At 41.5% G+C, this 16,804-nt stretch overlaps 1 pseudogene; it reads left to right on the top strand.

The window, feature by feature from the left end:
• The first annotated feature begins 636 nt into the window (after positions 1-636).
• LOC141490243 (small ribosomal subunit protein uS5 pseudogene) lies at positions 637-1,500 on the top strand (annotated as a pseudogene).
• Positions 1,501-16,804: the final 15,304 nt, after the last annotated feature.

Raw genomic sequence — 16,804 nt, 5'->3', positions numbered from 1 at the left:
TCATCAGTCTTTTAAGTCTAGGTTCTCCAGCTTTGTTCAGTTCCATAATTTAGTTATATTTTTCTTTCTATTAGACATTCAAAAACGTTGATAGCTGATGAGGTTTCCAAGGGGCAGGGTGCAGAGGAGAAGAGGGCTCAGGACAGGAGATTTGGGAGAAAACCTCATTCTTGATTCCTTCAGGAGTTGCTGGATCTTGCTCTCCCTTCACAAGATTTACCATTGGTACCTTTGGGACCTTTTAAAATGGAAGCTGCTTGAAGGCAAGAACCCTCTCTTTCTTAGTGCTTAGCAGAGCTAGGCATATATTAGGTGTTTGATCAGTGCTTGTTGACTCGAATTATTGCTTACTGAACTGAGTTGAAGAGTAGAGAAAATCTAGATCCTCTTTGACTCTCTCTGGCCCTTCCATCCTGAGGGAACCCCATATCCTACATGGAGAATGGGAAGGTTGCTCTCTCTTCACACCAGTTACAGGGGACAAGAGCTGAGAGTTGGAAGAGATGAAGGAGGCAACAGGGTCTGGTGGATAAGACACCTGAGGCTAGAAAGTTCCCCCACTCTTGTGATGTATATAGAAGTAACCCAGTCCTGGCAAGAAGTCATGGGCCAGCTTCTACTTCCAGTGAACACCAAATGGCAGATGACACTGGTGCTGCAGGAGGAGCAGGAGTCCCCTGGGGGCCCAGGAGTCGGAGGCTGAGGTGGCTTTGGCAGTGGAGACCAAGGCAGGGGGCTGGGTTGTGGTTGAGGCCACGGCTGCAGGGTCCAGAGAGGAAAGGCTGAAGACAAGGAGTGGGTTCCTATCACTAAGCTGGGCCACCTAGTCAAGGACATGAAGATCAAGTCTTTGGAAGAGATTTATCTTTTCTCCCTTCCTCTCAAGGAGTCTGAGATCATAGATTTCTTCCTGGCACCTTCATTGAAAGATGAGGTTCTGAAGATCATGCCTGTTCAGAAACAAACTAGAGAGCTACCAGGTTCAAGGCTTTTGTGGCTATTGGTGACTACAATGGCCATGTTGGTCTGAGTGTCAAGTGTTCCAAGGAAGTGGCCACAGCTATTCATGGTGCTATCATTATGGCCAAATTTTCCATCATTCCTTTGAGATGACGTGGCTACTGGGGGAACAAGATTGGCAAACCTCACACGGTGCATTCCCTGCAAGGTCACTTGGCAATGTTGATTGGTTCTGGTGTGTCTGATCCCCACCCCTAGGAGTACTGGCATTGTTTCTGCTCCTGTGCCTAAGAAACTCCTAATGATGGCTGGAATTGATGACTGCTACACTTCTGCAAGAGGCTGTACTGCAACTCTGGGCAACTTTGCTAAAGCTACCTTTGATGCCATCTCTAAAACATAAAGCTACCTAATCCCAGACTTGTGGAAGGAGACTGTGTTCACTAAGTCTCCCTATCAGGAATTCACGGATCATCTTGTGAAGATTCATACTCACTTGTCTGTTCAGAATATCCAGCAACTGCTGTGGCAACCACATAGATTTGTTTTTTATGAACAAGGAATAAATTGAACTATGCCTGCTAGAAAGAAAAAAAGTCATGAGTCCATGCAGAGCCCCTGTAACCCATCCCAGACCCAAGGCCCACATCTATTCCTCCTCATCTGCTTATCCAGTGGCCTACAGTTTGCCCCCAAGTTTGAGCCTGGACCCTTTGGCTCCAGACCCAGCCTTCAGAGGCACCCACTAGTAGTAAGGATTCCTGGGTCTCCCATCCAAGAACTTCCCACACCCAAACCTGGTTTACTTACCAGGTCAGACTATTTGAATCCCCCAGGATATCATACAAAGTGCCTCACACCCCTGAAAGTACCAGGCATGTCAGCTCTTATGATTGTTTGTCAGGCATGGAGGGGCATTCAAGAAGAGCTTCACAGTGACTGTGATGGCAGTCTTAGAAGACTAGAATTCTGAGGAGCAGAAGTGAAGAGGATGGTACTCAAGCTGTGCCAACTCATGATGGAAGAAGAGGATGGTGTGCTTCAGGAGTGGTGAGGATGCCATTTGCTTGGAATGTAGAGTCCAGAGAAGGAGACGGGCATCAGAGATGGAAAGACTGAGCAAGTGAATATTTTAGGGTATGGATTGTTTGGCAGGAGAACTGCCCCCTCAGATCATTTCCAAATAATCAGATGCAGTGAGCAGAAGTAAGGGTGGACAGGAGAATTGGACCCTCCACACCTGTTTTGTGGAAGCTCCCAAGATCAAGGATAGAAAGGGATCTGGAGGTTATTCATAAAGATGAAAAAGCAGCAGAAACACCCCAGTGAGAGAAATGATGGCCCACCCAATAGAATAACCCCAGGTAATTTGAGACCCATTAATTCTTACCTGGGTCTTAGCTCCAAAGGAGTCTGATTGTGAGGAGCTGACAGAGGGGAAGGTGGCATTGTTGGGGAAGGCTAGGAAAAAGACTACACGCTACTTGGAAAACTTCCTTGTTATCTCTCTGGGCCTCAGCACTTTCTACTTTGAGTGAAGAACTAGACAGTGCCAGGGAGGGCACTGCTCCCCAAACCTTGGAATTATTCTTTTCCACATAACTTCCCCCCCCCCCAAATGCTTAAATTTTTCTGGGGTGGGTGTGAGTGAGAGGATCAGAGGCAGAGCTTGGGATCTGGAAAGATGGGAGGTCTTCCTATCGCTGCCCCTCCTGGGTCTGGATACCTGGGGCTGCTGCTTCCCCTCCCCAACACCTCTGACCTCACTTGCATGCAAACTAACCTTGGAGTTGGTTACCTCCTCTCTACTATGAGTAGGTTTACACAAGAAGCTCTCATAGTCTGAGCCTTCAAGCTGTGGGCTCTAGTCTCACAAGATCTATAACTCAGCCTCATTCTTGTTAAAAGGTGAATGGGTCTCCCACTAGGATCTTGGGCAAGGGATATTACTGCTTTGGGCCTCAATTTCCTTCTCTGTAGAATCAGGGCATTGACTTAAGTGGACTCCTAGGTTCTGTCTAGCTCTAACATGACAATTGGAGAAAACAGGAGGAGAAGGGGAACACTGTTTCAAGTTCTCTTTAACACCTTACCCAAACCTTCTATTAAGGGTACACTATAATGAATAATTTTTTACAGTCAGTGTCATACAATCTGAAGTAAGATTTAAAGAACAATCAAACACCTGAGTAGAGTCAGGGTTCCTTCTTCACCAGATCCCCAGTGACCAAGCCTATTAGATCCAGACAAAGAATAGACTTTTGTCTGTTTCTCTCCCTGTAATAACAATTATGGAGCTGAGTGTAAAGATGTCAGCTTCATCTTTGGAAAATAAATGTGATAACAACTCTAACACCCCCATTGTATCAACAGTCACAGAATGGCACAGACATCCTGGAAAGGGGAGAGAGAATCTCGTGACTTATGGATGCATAAGGGCTGGATGCCCCCAGTTGAGTTAGGAGAAGGCACTCTTCTTCCCCTGGAGTGGGATCTCTGACAGTCACACATGAGGCAGACATCGTGCATCAGGAAAGGACACTATAAGCTATGCTGTGACATGTTATTGGCTGCTGACAATCATTTTTTGGTCCTTTGTCTACTTGCTGTAAATATGTCCTGAGATCTCATTCTGGGAAATGGTTCCTTACTGGACCCTCCCCCCCCCACCCCCATGCATATGCATATGCAGTTTCCTGCAGAGTTTAGAAGAATTAATCCACATGAATGTTAACCTAATTTCTGTTTGTTCTTTCTTTCTAAGACCTAACTGAGGGTTAACACAAGTTGACCTAACTCCATTTGTTTCCTATTAGATACAAACTCAAAAAATGTTAAGTATTTCAAAAAATAGAGGATTAAAACAAACATAACAGAAAAATATAGTTTAAACATGAAGTTTTATTCTCTGGGACTTACCAAACAAAACTTTTAGGTAATAGAGACCATCCCATGATGTTCACAAGAAACTGGGAAAGAAAATGAAACCTTACACCATTTGGGAAATGGGAAAAAATCATTAACCTCCTTAGCAGCCTGTACGTAGGAATTTGCACAATATCTCTAACTGAAACTGCTCTACAAAGATATCACCTCTGTGTCTCTTTCTGAATCCTTCTCTTGTCTCTTTCTGTGAGGACAGCCTCCTCACATCCTGAGCATTGTTCTCTTGGATTTGTAATGAACACAGAGAGCTTATTTCCTAACTAGGTGATCTGATACAGGCCCAGGGAATTAATCTCTTTCACAAAGGGCATACTCTGGAGATTAACACATGTAGTTTTATTCTTTATTAAGGCCCAAACATGAGGTGAGTCAAACCCTAATTAGGTCCCAAGGTCAGTTTAAAAAGACAGCTACAGAACACAGTTAAGGCTTCTCACTGGCAGGAACCAAAAAAAAAAGGCTCCAAATGCCCAGACCTACAGTGATTGACTCTGAAAGCAGCTGAGGAAGACCTCCTACCACAAAGGAGCAGCCTTTTTCACAGTCTAAGACTACCTTGGGAGAGATTGCAGAGGAGCCTGGAGAAGCCAGCCTGGTCCAAGCTAAGCAAAAGCAGATGATCTCTGGAAGAGAGGTCTCAGGGCATTCCTGCCTCAATCAGCAGTAGCAAATCCCTGATGGGAGCCCTGTGAGGAATATAGGGGTGTTTGGGTTCCACAAGAATGTGAAGGGAGAATTGTTAGTTTACATGACAAAGACTGGGGTTTGTCTATATTGTCACCTAAAAGCAGGTAGCCTCAATCTGATCAAAAATTAAGATTAGGCCAGGTCTACCCCTGCCAATGATTGGCATGAAGGCAGGAACAAAGCCTTTCAAAGTGCATAAAAGACCCAGCATTTTGGGATTTCCTCGCCCTTCTCTCATTTTGAGAGAGGTGTGCCATTAAGATATCTTAATAAAAACCATTTTAATCACTCCACATTAAGTATTCACAAGACATTTAAACAAGCCCAATGCTCAAGAAACCAGTTTTGCTAGCTAAAGAAACAACAAAATACACAGACTCTCCACCTAGAATCAGGAAGTTCTGAGTGAAAATACAGGCTCCAACACTTACAGTACTAGCTGTATAACCCTGGGCAAGTCACTTCAACCTCTGTCTCAGTTTCCTCATCTGTAAAATGAGCTGGAGAAGAAAAATAGAAAACCACTATAGTGTCTATGTCAAGAAAATCTCAAATGGGGACACTTAAATATTGAATAAAGATAGCAAGCACCAAACCAGAGGAGGCTTGGGCTCAGGGCTATAACTGATCCTTCAATGAAAGCCAGAGTGAGGGGCGGCTAGGTGGCACAGTGGATAAAGCACTGACCCTGGAGTCAGGAGGACCTGAGGTCAAATTTGCCCTCAGAGACTTCATAATGACCTAGCTGAGTGGCCTTGAGCAAGTCACTTAACCCCATTGCCTTGCAAAAACTAAAAAAACAAAAAATCACTAAGAAAATAATCATTAATGGAATAAATTGTTCCATATCTGGGAGTTACAATGGTACTTCATTACTTGGTACTTGTCAATAATTTGTTCCAGAACTCCTGATGAATGTCAAAACTATCAAATACCAAAGGAATTTTTCTCATATGAAATAATGTAATTAGAAATGATGGGTAAAAGTTTCTTGGAATGTTTCTCATTTTACTGGGCTAATATTAAGTAAGGAGGTTGTTTTGTAATACAGAACCTTAAAACTAAACAGACATGTATAATTACAGAAAATATATTAATTACATAAAAATAAAATCGAATTTAACTTCACTTTACCTTTACTGAGTGGAGTTCCTGGCATAATGGAATAGTGGTGAGGTGGAGTATGAGGAGGAGAAGAAGGGTTACCATTTTGGAAGAGTCAGGAGATTGTCATTCTTGGTATCTTGAACATAAGAGCGATATCAGTAATTAGTTACAACCTCTTTTCTTTTTGATGATAGCTCTTATTAACTGCCTTTTAAGCTTAGTGGTATCACTCTTTTTTTCTCTTTTTACTTTATTTCTCATGAGGTTCTATATTTTTGTGGGGGAGGGGGTATTATGTTTACTCTTAAACAAGAACATTTTAGTAATGTATAAATAAAGTCATATTAACCAAAAACAAAAAGAAAGCAGGAGGGATGGGAATTCAGAAAAACATGGAAGGATCTGCATGAACTGATGCTGAGGAAGAGGAGCAGAACTAGAAAAACACTGCACACCCCAACAGCAACGGGGGGGTGACCACCATCCATGATGGACTCACTCCATCAGTGCAACAACCAGGGACATCCCTGGGCTATCTGCAGTGGAGAACACTGGCTGCATCCAGAGAAAGAACTGTGGAGCCTGAACAAAGACCAAAGACCACTACCTTCAACTCAGGAAAAAAACCCGCCCTCCCACTATGTAATTTTGCTATCTCCTATACTTCATCTCTCCTCCCCAAGGGTATGACTTCTCTCCCATCACATTCAATGACTGTGAATTCTCCAGTATGAATTCTCTGATGCATGGTAAAGTATGACTTACTATAAAAGGCCTTCCCACACTCCTTACATTAGATCAATGCACACCATGAAAACAATGCAAAGACTGGCAAACTGCCCTCCGTGGGGAGCTGGGGGGAATGGAAGCAAGATTAGAGGGGACATTGCAAAACTCAAAACAAATAAAATCTCCAAAAAAAGGAAATAAAACTCCCAGTTCATAACCTTTGACTATAATGAGAATCCCATTCTTCTGGTCATATATCCCTAATAATATCACAAGGCCTGTGATTACCTTAAAAGTATAATAGTTATTCCTGTTGTTTACTAGTACTGAATTGCTTCATTTTGACATTCAGATCATTGGGGCCAAAATCACATAGTGGCAATATGTACCATAGAGCCTTACTAGGCTTTTAAAAATTTAATGGGATTATAAATCTTTATGGTTCAGTGGCTACATTGAAGTATGAGCAGAAGTAGCCAGAAAAATCAGGAACACAACATAAAATATGGTACCTTCTTCTGGCACAGTCAACAGGTATATATCACATAAGTTAACATCAAGAGTCTCCCAATACTACCAGCCACTTGGTATCCTCTGACTCAACTGCTGTATTCTCTCCATACTAGAAGGTCCATGGGAAGATAATATTAATCTTTCTCCCCTTAAGAGGACTCTGCATAGGGGAGGAATATGTTTTTCCATGGGAGCTAAATAGGGACTCTTTGAACTTCATATAAAGACTCAGAATCAGACATTTTCAAACCCTCCCAAATTCCTTATATTCATAAAGATTCTACAAAGTACAGATTCTCTGATGGACAATAGTGCCCTCAGTCAAAATGCCTTTCTGTAGTATTACATAACTCAGAATTTCTCTCCAGAATAAATTCTATCATAATTTTGAGTTAGTTGAAGCCTCAGTCTGAAGGAATTCTACATTCATTATATTCATAAGTTTTGTCTCTAGTACCAATGCTCTAATGTGGAGTAAGTTCTAAAGCGAGGAGGAAGGTCTGCACACATACAGTGTATTCATAAGGTTTGTCTACTGTGTGAATGTTGTGATGTCCAATGAGTTCTGAGTTGCAGTGAAAAATCTTTGCACACTCTGTAAATTCATAAAGAATCTTTCCAATATGAATTTTCAGTACACAGTATGTTGGTCTCTCCTGAAGACCTTTCCATATTCCCTATATTCATAAGTTTTCTATAAATGTTCTGAAGGTCTTTCCGTATCCATAGGGATCCTCACCAGTATGATTTCTCTGATGTTCAATAAAATTGAAGTAGTGATGGTCTTCCCTTGTTACATTCAAGAGGAATTGCTCATATAAGAATTCACTGATGGACATAAAGTCCTCTGTCTACATTCATTACATCCATATGAGATCTCTCCAGTATGAATTCTCTGTTGCACAGTAAAATATCACATCCTATAGAAGGTCTTCCAACATTCATTACATTCTTAAGGTTTCTCTCCAGTATGAATTATCTGATTGCCATTAAGATATAATTTCTGTGTGAAAACATATCCACCTTCTCCAGTATGAATTCTGTGATGCACAGTAAGGCCTGCTTCTTTATAAGTAAAAGCCTTCCCACACTCTACTTACATTCATAAGATTTCTCCCAGTATGAATTCTCTGATGTTGACTAAGTTTTGAGTTTTGGATGAAGGCCTTCCCACACTCCTTACATTTATAAGGTTTTTCTTCTTTGATGATAAAACATATGTGCCTTACTCTTGAAGGCCCTCCTACATTCATAAGACGTCTCTCCATTATGAATTCTCTAATGCATTGTAAATGGTGTTTTACTGCTGAAGGCTTTCCAATATTCACTATATTCATAAGGTTTTTTTTCTCTGTGAGACATGGTAAGGTATTTCTTACTGGTGAATGTCTTCCTACATTCACAACATTCATAAGATTTTTCTCCAGGATGAATTCTCTGATACATGGTGAAGTATGACTTATTAGTGAAAGCCTTCCCACAATCTTTACATTCATAAAAAATCTTTTCAGTGTGAATACTCTGGTGTATATTAAGATGTGATTTATGCCTGGAGGTCTTCTCACATGTAGTAAGTACAGTCATAAGGTTTCTCTCCAGTGTGAATTCTCTGATGTAAGAGTTAAGAGGACTTCCCATATTCATTACATTCATAATAGTTCTCTTCTATAAATTCTTTGCTCCCTTCCAGGCCAGGTTGCCAGGACAGGAACCATGCCCTATTCCTCAGGGCTCCCACCTTCTGGGGCAGAGGTTCTCATCAGTTCAGGACAGAGGAGGAGAAGTGAGCAGTCAGAAGCATAGAGGTGCTTGTGTGAGAGAGAGGTGACAGAGCAGTGGTATCACTCTTAATTTGTTGGTGTCCCACAAGCACTGACAATGCATGAGACAGACATGGAGACCTGTTTCATCAGGAGAGAGGAGCACCAAGTGGCAAGCATGAAATGAGGGATGAAGCATTCTCTCTTTCAGGGCAGCGTCATGACATACAATTTCTAGCAAGCCCAGAGTACTGCAACATTTTTTCTTGTCAAAATGCTGTACCAGGTTTGACAAGTTTTGGAGCCAATAAGGACTGAGGTATGACTATTTTAACAAGCAGAATAACCTATAGGGATGATTTAAAAAAAAGAAAAGAAAACCTGCCCATGCACAAAGAGATAAGGACAAGAAGTAACTAGAAGTGAAAGGAAACAAGTAGAGCTGAAGTCAACTCCTCATTTCTCTCTCATCTCTGGGTTGATCAGGCATGCTTGGTGAGCATAGTTATGCACAGGGAACTCCCTAAATGGGAAGGGAGGATGAGTGAATAGAGATAATGACCCCTTTATCATCTCCAGATGAAGAGGTACCAGAGAAGAGAGGGGGGACTATAATGGGAATGAATAGGGAGCTCTCAAACCAAAGGGGAGAAAAGGAATCACACTTAAGAATGCTCATGGTGGTGAATAATATTGTCCTGCCTAAAATAAAAGAGACAAGGAAGAGCTCTCAATCAATAGTCCTTTATTAAAGTATCTGTGGTTCCCTCTAATGAGGCGGAGCTCAGAGCTTCCTCATGGATGATCAACTATGATTGACTCAGCTCCTTTCAGCAGTTCAGTGATCAAGGACAATTCTAAAAGACTTCTGATGGAAAATGCTATCCACAGCCAGAGAAAAAACAATGGAGTCTGAATGCAGAGCAAAACTTACTATTTCACTTTTTTAAACTGTTTCTTTCACATGTTTTTTTTTGTTTGTTAATGAAATCTTTAATAATTAAAAACAATACTAGGTCGTTTTGCTGTCTTAGTCACTATATTCATATTAATTCTTCATAACCACCGAAATAAGCTCTTTATCTGAGATACAAACCTCTTATTATCTCATGTCTTCTATTTTTAATTTATGATCTACTTTGTTGTATTTTTTATTATAAACTTATTAGTGAAAGCCTTCCCACAATCTTTACATTCATAAAAAATCTTTTCAGTGTGAATACTCTGGTGTATATTAAGATGTGATTTATGCCTGGAGGTCTTCTCACATGTAGTAAGTACAGTCATAAGGTTTCTCTCCAGTGTGTATTGTTTTTAATTATTAAAGATTTCATTAACAAACAAAAAAAACCATGTGAAAGAAACAGTTTAAAAAAGTGAAATAGTAAGTTTTGCTCTGCATTCAGACTCCATTGTTTTTTCTCTGGCTGTGGATAGCATTTTCCATCAGAAGTCTTTTAGAATTGTCCTTGATCACTGAACTGCTGAAAGGAGCTGAGTCAATCATAGTTGATCATCCATGAGGAAGCTCTGAGCTCCGCCTCATTAGAGGGAACCACAGATACTTTAATAAAGGACTATTGATTGAGAGCTCTTCCTTGTCTCTTTTATTTTAGGCAGGACAATATTATTCACCACCATGAGCATTCTTAAGTGTGATTCCTTTTCTCCCCTTTGGTTTGAGAGCTCCCTATTCATTCCCATTATATATTATAATAAAATTCTTTAATTAAAGATTTTATTTATTTTGAGTTTTACAATTTTTCCCCCAATCTAACTCCTCCCCCCCCCCCACAGAAAGCAATTTGTCAGTGTTTACTTTGTTTTCATGTTGTACATTGATCCAAATTGAGTGTGATGAGAGAGAACTCATATCCCTAAGGAAGAAACAAAGTATAAGGGATAGCAAGATCAGACAATAAGATATCAGTTTGTTTTTTCTAAATTAAAGGTAATAGTCCCTGGTCTTTGTTCAAACTCCATGGCTCTTTATCTGGATACAGATGGTATTCTCCATCACAGAGAGCCCATAATTGTCCCCGATGGTTGCACTGATGGAACAAACAAGTCCATCAAGGTTGATCATCGCTCCCATGTTGCTGTTAGGGTGTACAGTGTTTTTCTGGTTCTGCTCCTCTCACTCAGCATCAGTTCATGCAAATCCCTCCAGGCTTCCCAGAATTCCCATCCCTCCTGGTTTCTAATAGAACAACAGTGTTCCATGACATACATATACCACAGTTTGTTCAGCCATTCCCCAATTGAAGGACATTCACTTGATTTCCAATTCTTTGCCACCACAAATAGCGCTGCTAGGAATATTTTTGTACAAGTGATGTTTTTACCTTTTTTTCATCATCTCTTCAGGGTATATACCCAGTAGTTTCACATAATTTTTATCCCTTTAGTTCTGATTCTTCTTTCACAACCTGACAATTATGGGCATATATTAAACATAATTGTACCAAAATAAAAACTCCAAGGAATATTTAGCCAAACTTCAGAATTATCAGCTAAAGGGAAAAATACTGCAAGTAGCCAAAAAGAAATAATTCAAATTCCAAGGAACCACAGTCAAGATTATATAGAATTTAGCAACTTCAACTTTAAAGAATTGGAGGTCCTGGAATATGATTTTCTGGAGGGCAAAGGATTTCAACTAAGAATTAACTATCCTGCAAAACTCAGCATATTCTTTCAAGGGAAAAATAAATTTTCAATGAAATAGAGAACTTTCAGACTTATCTGATAAAAAGATCCAGAACTGAATAGAAAATTTGATCATCGAATACAAGACACAAATGTGTAAAAACATAATGGAAAGAAAAAAAAATTTAGTCATTAAGACATGTTTCCATGCCAACACAGGAAGATAATAATTGTTAACTCTTGAGAATTATATTTCTATCAGGACAGTGAAAAGGAGTACACTTGGAGCTATGGGCATAAATTGATTATGATGTAAGAATACTTATAAATCTTGAGAATTGTATATAAGGACAGTTGAAAGTAAAATACTTAGAGGTATGGAGATATAAATTGATTATGATGTGATATTTTTTAAAAAGCAAAATACTGGGAGAAGTCACATGAAGAGGCACAAAGGATCTTTTTATAATAGAGATCTTTTTTATAATAGAGATAAATAAGGAAGAGTGTGAGCATTGATTGAATCTTACTCTCAATGGATTGGGCTTTAAGAGGGAATAATATACATTTCCAATTAACTTTGGAAATTTATCTTATTCCACAAGAAAATGGGAGGGGAAAGGGGAAGGCGTTGGTGGTAGAAAGGGAGGAAAGGTTGAGGCAGGTGGGGTTCAAAAACAAATTACTCATGAGGAGGGATAGGGTGAAAGGAGAGATCTTCCTCACAATCTGAGATTGTTCCCTTCTCTGGGATCTCAGGTTTTAGAGTTTGATGCCACATGCAAAAGAGGCATGGTAAATACAGAATCTTATTGGTTGATAGATTTTGCTCTTGAGGTTCAAAAATGACATATGGGGGGAGGGTCATAGACTGGGTGAAGCATGGGATATCTCCACTGACTAAATGATTATTGGGAGGATGATCTACTTTTTAAAATTTTACTTTATTTTTCAATTACATGCAAAAGTAATTTCAGCATTCATCCATTTGAAAATTCATGACTTCCACATTTTTCTACCACCCTCCCTTCCCCCTCCCCATGACAGTGAACAATATGGTAAAAGTTTTACATGTACAATCAGGTTAATAGTAATCCCATTATGAAAGAAGAATTCAAACTAAGTAAGAAAGAAAAAACATAAAAGAAGTGGTTTGCTCTTCTTTCAGTCCATAGTTATTTCTCTGGATGAGGATGGTATTGTCCATTACAGATCTCTCAGGATTATCCTTGTTCACCGAACTGCTGAGGGGGGCTTTGTCCTTTCTTAATTGATCAACTCACAATGTTGTTATTAATGTGAACAATGTTCTCTTGGTTCTGTTCATTTCATTCAGCATTAATTTATGCCAGTCTTTCCAAACTTCTCTAAAGTCTGACCTCACATGATTTCTTTTTAAAATTTTTAAAATTTATTTTTTATTCATGGCAATGGGGTTAAGTGACTTGCCCAAGGTCACATAGCTAAGCAATTATTAAGTGTCTGAGGCTAGATTTGAACTCAGGTCCTTCTGACTCCAGGGCTGGTGCTTTATCCACTGCAGCACCTAGCTGCCCTCACACACTATTTTTTAAAGAACAATAGTACTCCATAACATAGATGGCGCAGTGGATAGAGCACAGGCCTTGGAATCAGGAGGATGGGAGTTCAAATTGAATTCAGCCTCAGACACTTGACTCTTACTAGCTGTATGAACTTGGGCAAATCATTTAACCCTGATTGCCTCTCATCCAGAGCTAATTCCAGTAGTCCTGATTCATATGTGACCATTAGACCTAGATGGTTCTGGAGGAGAAAGTGAGACTGGTGACTTAGCACAGCACCCTTTCACTCAAATCCAATTCATGTGATTGTCATGGCATCACCTCCCTGATTTTGTGGTCTTCTATAAAAATGAGGGACAAAAACATTATGATTAATTGATGGGCATCCTCTCAATTTCCAATTTTTTGCCACTATAGAAAGAACTGCTATAAATATTTTTGAATGTGTGAGAACTTTCCCCCTTTTTTGTTGCTTTCTCTGGGTAATGATATTGCTGGATCAAAGATATGCACAGTTTTATTGCCCTTTGGGCATAGTTCCAAATCATTCTCCAGAATGGTTGAATCAGTTCATAACTGTATATAGGGTGGCAGAGCTATGGATTGCAGATGGTAAGAACACTTGCACAACCACAGGCTAGATAAGAGCCTCCACCCTTGTTTTTACTTGTCTTGATGACCAAGCAGAGGTGGCTCAACTGTAAGGAAGTCCCAATTATTTTTGCACCTCTAGATCATCTTTCATGACTATCTTCTTATCACCTAGTCAGGATAGCCTGTTCCATCTCCTCCTGTCTAACCTAAGAAGCAGTCCATCTGTGTATTATGTACCAATTTCCCCATGTCTTCTCCCATACTGATCACTTTCCTTTTTTTGTCATCTTAGCCAATCTGATAGGTCTGAAGTGATATTAGGGATACAAAGTCAGGCCTTGCCTTCAAGGAGCTCCTAAAGATCTAATGGGGGGAGGGAGGCAGCTAGGTGGCACAGTGGATAGAGCACTGACCCTGGAGTCAGTAGGACCTGAGTTCAAATGTGACCTCGGACACTTAATGATTACCTAGCTGTGTGACCTTGGGTAAGTCACTTAATTCCATTTGCCTTGCAAAAACCTAAAAAAATAAAAGAAGAGAAGTAGGATTAGAGATGGGACTTGAAGAAGCCAAAGAAGTCTGGAGTCTGAACAGAGGTGGGAGAGCATTCCAGACTTGGAGAGAAAATCCCCAGGACAGAGAGATGGATGCTTTTGTTTTGAGGTCACTGGCTTCATGTTGGGGAGTTAGTTGGAAGAAGATGGGAAAGAAAGAAGTGAATCAGGTCAAAAAGGGCTTTGAAGGCCAAGCAAAGCATTTAGTATTTGCTCCTGGAGAGAAGAAGGAACTCCTGGAGTTTATTGAGTAGGGGGTGATGGTCAGCTCTGCATTTAGGAAAATCACTTTAGTGGCTGAATGGAGAGTGAAATGGAGTAGGAAAAGACCTGAAGCAGGCACCCCGCCCCCCCAGCAGCTACTGCTATAGTTCAGGTATGAAGAGATGAGGAACCTGCATCAGAGTATGGGGCTGTGTCAGTGGAAAAGAGGGAGTCTTCTGCAGAGGTGAAAACTAGAAATGATGCAAAGGGGAAATTGAAAGATCTTGGTACCATATTGGATATGGAGGTCGTGAAAGAGAGTGAGGAGTCCAGGATGTCTCCTAGGTTGTGAGCCTAGGACCTAGGAGCAGGTTGTTGCCTTCTTGAGTAAGAGGTAAGAAGTGAGGTGGTGTTTAGGGGGACAGATAATATATTCCATTTGAACCAGTTTGAGAGTAAACTGCCAAGTGGACATCCAGTTTAAGCTGTCTGAAAGGCAACTGTAAATGAGAGGTGGGAGGTCAGCTGATAGTTTGGGGCAGGAAAGGGTGGGAGCAAGGAGGGAGAAGAGAATCCAGGACAGACCCTATTGGACACTTGTGGCTAGAGGCTGTGAAGAGAATGCAGCCAAGGAGACAAAGAAGTGGTCAGAGTAGTAAGAGAAGAACCAGGAGAGAGCAGTGATCCAAAAACCTAGAGAAGAGAGTATGTAGGAGGAGAGAGTGACCCACAGCATCCTAAACTGCAGAGAGTTAGGAGAACGAGCCCTGAGACAAGGCCATCGGACCTGATCACTAAGATCACTGGTCATTGCAGAGGTAGCTGGAGGGGAAAGATGGAGTCCCAAACCAGTTTGGTCCTTGTGGGTAATGAGCTGATAGAAGCTGACTGAAATTCCCATTGCCCGACGTTGAGTTCCCAAATTTTCTTTATCTTGTTCTATAAAATAACTTACTCAGTGAACCTGGGCTCTGCAGCCCCAATTCTTTCTAAGAAATCTGAGCCCAACTCCAGGAGAGAGGAGAGGGGCAGGGGTTGTGAGAGAGATGGGGCAGTAGAAGAGGGAGTTGGAGGCAATGGCCTCCAAGTTTTGTGTAAAACAGAAGTCCTTAGAATTCTCAGCTGAAAGGGTTGGGGGAAGAGAAAAGCCTGGGTTGATGGAGGAGGGCTGAAAGATTTGGAAGAATTTCTGAGGACTTTGGGCCAATGAACTGATAAGGCAGATGTGTGCTTGTAGACTGACTGAGCTGAGATCCTTGAGCTCAGGGCTAGGGGAGGAGGAGAGAAGAATTTCAAAGGCCAGCAGGCTTCCTCCCTTTCTTCTTGCTGCTATCTCCTTCCAGGTGTCCAAGATCTAGTGAAATCATTGACTCCCACCCGCCCCGCCCATGTGACCTGAGAGAAAGCACCCCTTGTGCTGGGGGGGAGGGAGGGGAATGAGGATCCCACTCCTTTCCTGGAATCTGCACCAACATTTTTTCCATTACAATTTTCTAGACAAAGAACAAAACAACAAATCCAGCCCCATTTCCAAAGGGTAATGCTCGCACTGAAAACTGAATGATTGACTCTGGGGAACAACCTTGTAGATTGGCCTGATGAGTCAGGAAAGGTCAGGGCAGTGAGCCTCCAGGTGAGTCTGAGAGTCCTGTCCTTGATGGGTTTTGCAGCCTCCCTGGAATGGATGCCCATTGGTAGTGCACTATTGCCTTTGGCTGGTGGAACCAAGGCCACACAGAATCTGAGTAGCGTGAGCCAACTCTTCCCAGAGACGCAGGGGGTCTCCAGGTGTCAAGGCAATGTTCTTAGTTCTGTTTTTGCTGTCAAAGCACCTTTATGAAAGTTAATTAACTTTAATTGGGTAATTGGAAGGAATGTACTAGCCACAGTGGTCAGCAGAGGGAAGGTCACACTGGAATGTGTGCTTGAGCAGACCCAACCTCTCCAAGATACCCCAGGACCCTGAGGGGAGAGATGTACCTGACTTCTCTCCACACCCCCACCCAGAATACCCATGGCACATGGATTTACTCTTTGTGACCTCATTTGGAGTTTTCTTGGCAGAGAACCTGGAGTGGTTTGCAAATTCCTTCTCCAGTTCATTTTACAGAAGAGGAAACTGAGGCAAACAGAATGAAGTCATTTGTCTAGAATCCTACAGCTAATAAGTGTCTAAGGCTGTATTTGAACTCAGGACTTTCTGACTCCAGGACTAATGCTCTATCCATTGCAGGTGGTAGAATGGGAAGGTGACTGACTACCTGGGTGGGTAAAGGGATTTTTCCCCTCAGGAGCACCTCCCACCAATGGAATCTCAGATTGAATCCATTCTACTCTATCCCCTTTGGCCTTGGGTTTGCCTCTTTTTTGAGCCCTGCAGAATTGAGAGTAAGGGACCATTCCCTGGGCTAAATGCTGAAGAAACAAGACAGAAGGTGTTGGAGCCCTGGCCCAAAGGAATCTGCAACCTCTCTCCATCCATGGGGCCACTTATGGGAGCCTGCTCTGTGCCAGGTCTGGACTGCTCAATGGGGAGACCAACAAGATCTTCTGAAGT

The sequence above is a fragment of the Macrotis lagotis genome, chromosome 5, assembly GCF_037893015.1.
Source record: "Macrotis lagotis isolate mMagLag1 chromosome 5, bilby.v1.9.chrom.fasta, whole genome shotgun sequence".
NCBI classification, from domain to species: Eukaryota; Metazoa; Chordata; class Mammalia; order Peramelemorphia; family Peramelidae; genus Macrotis; species Macrotis lagotis.
The sequence above is the reverse complement of the archived record's forward strand: the minus strand, read 5'-3'. Positions and strand labels throughout refer to the sequence as shown.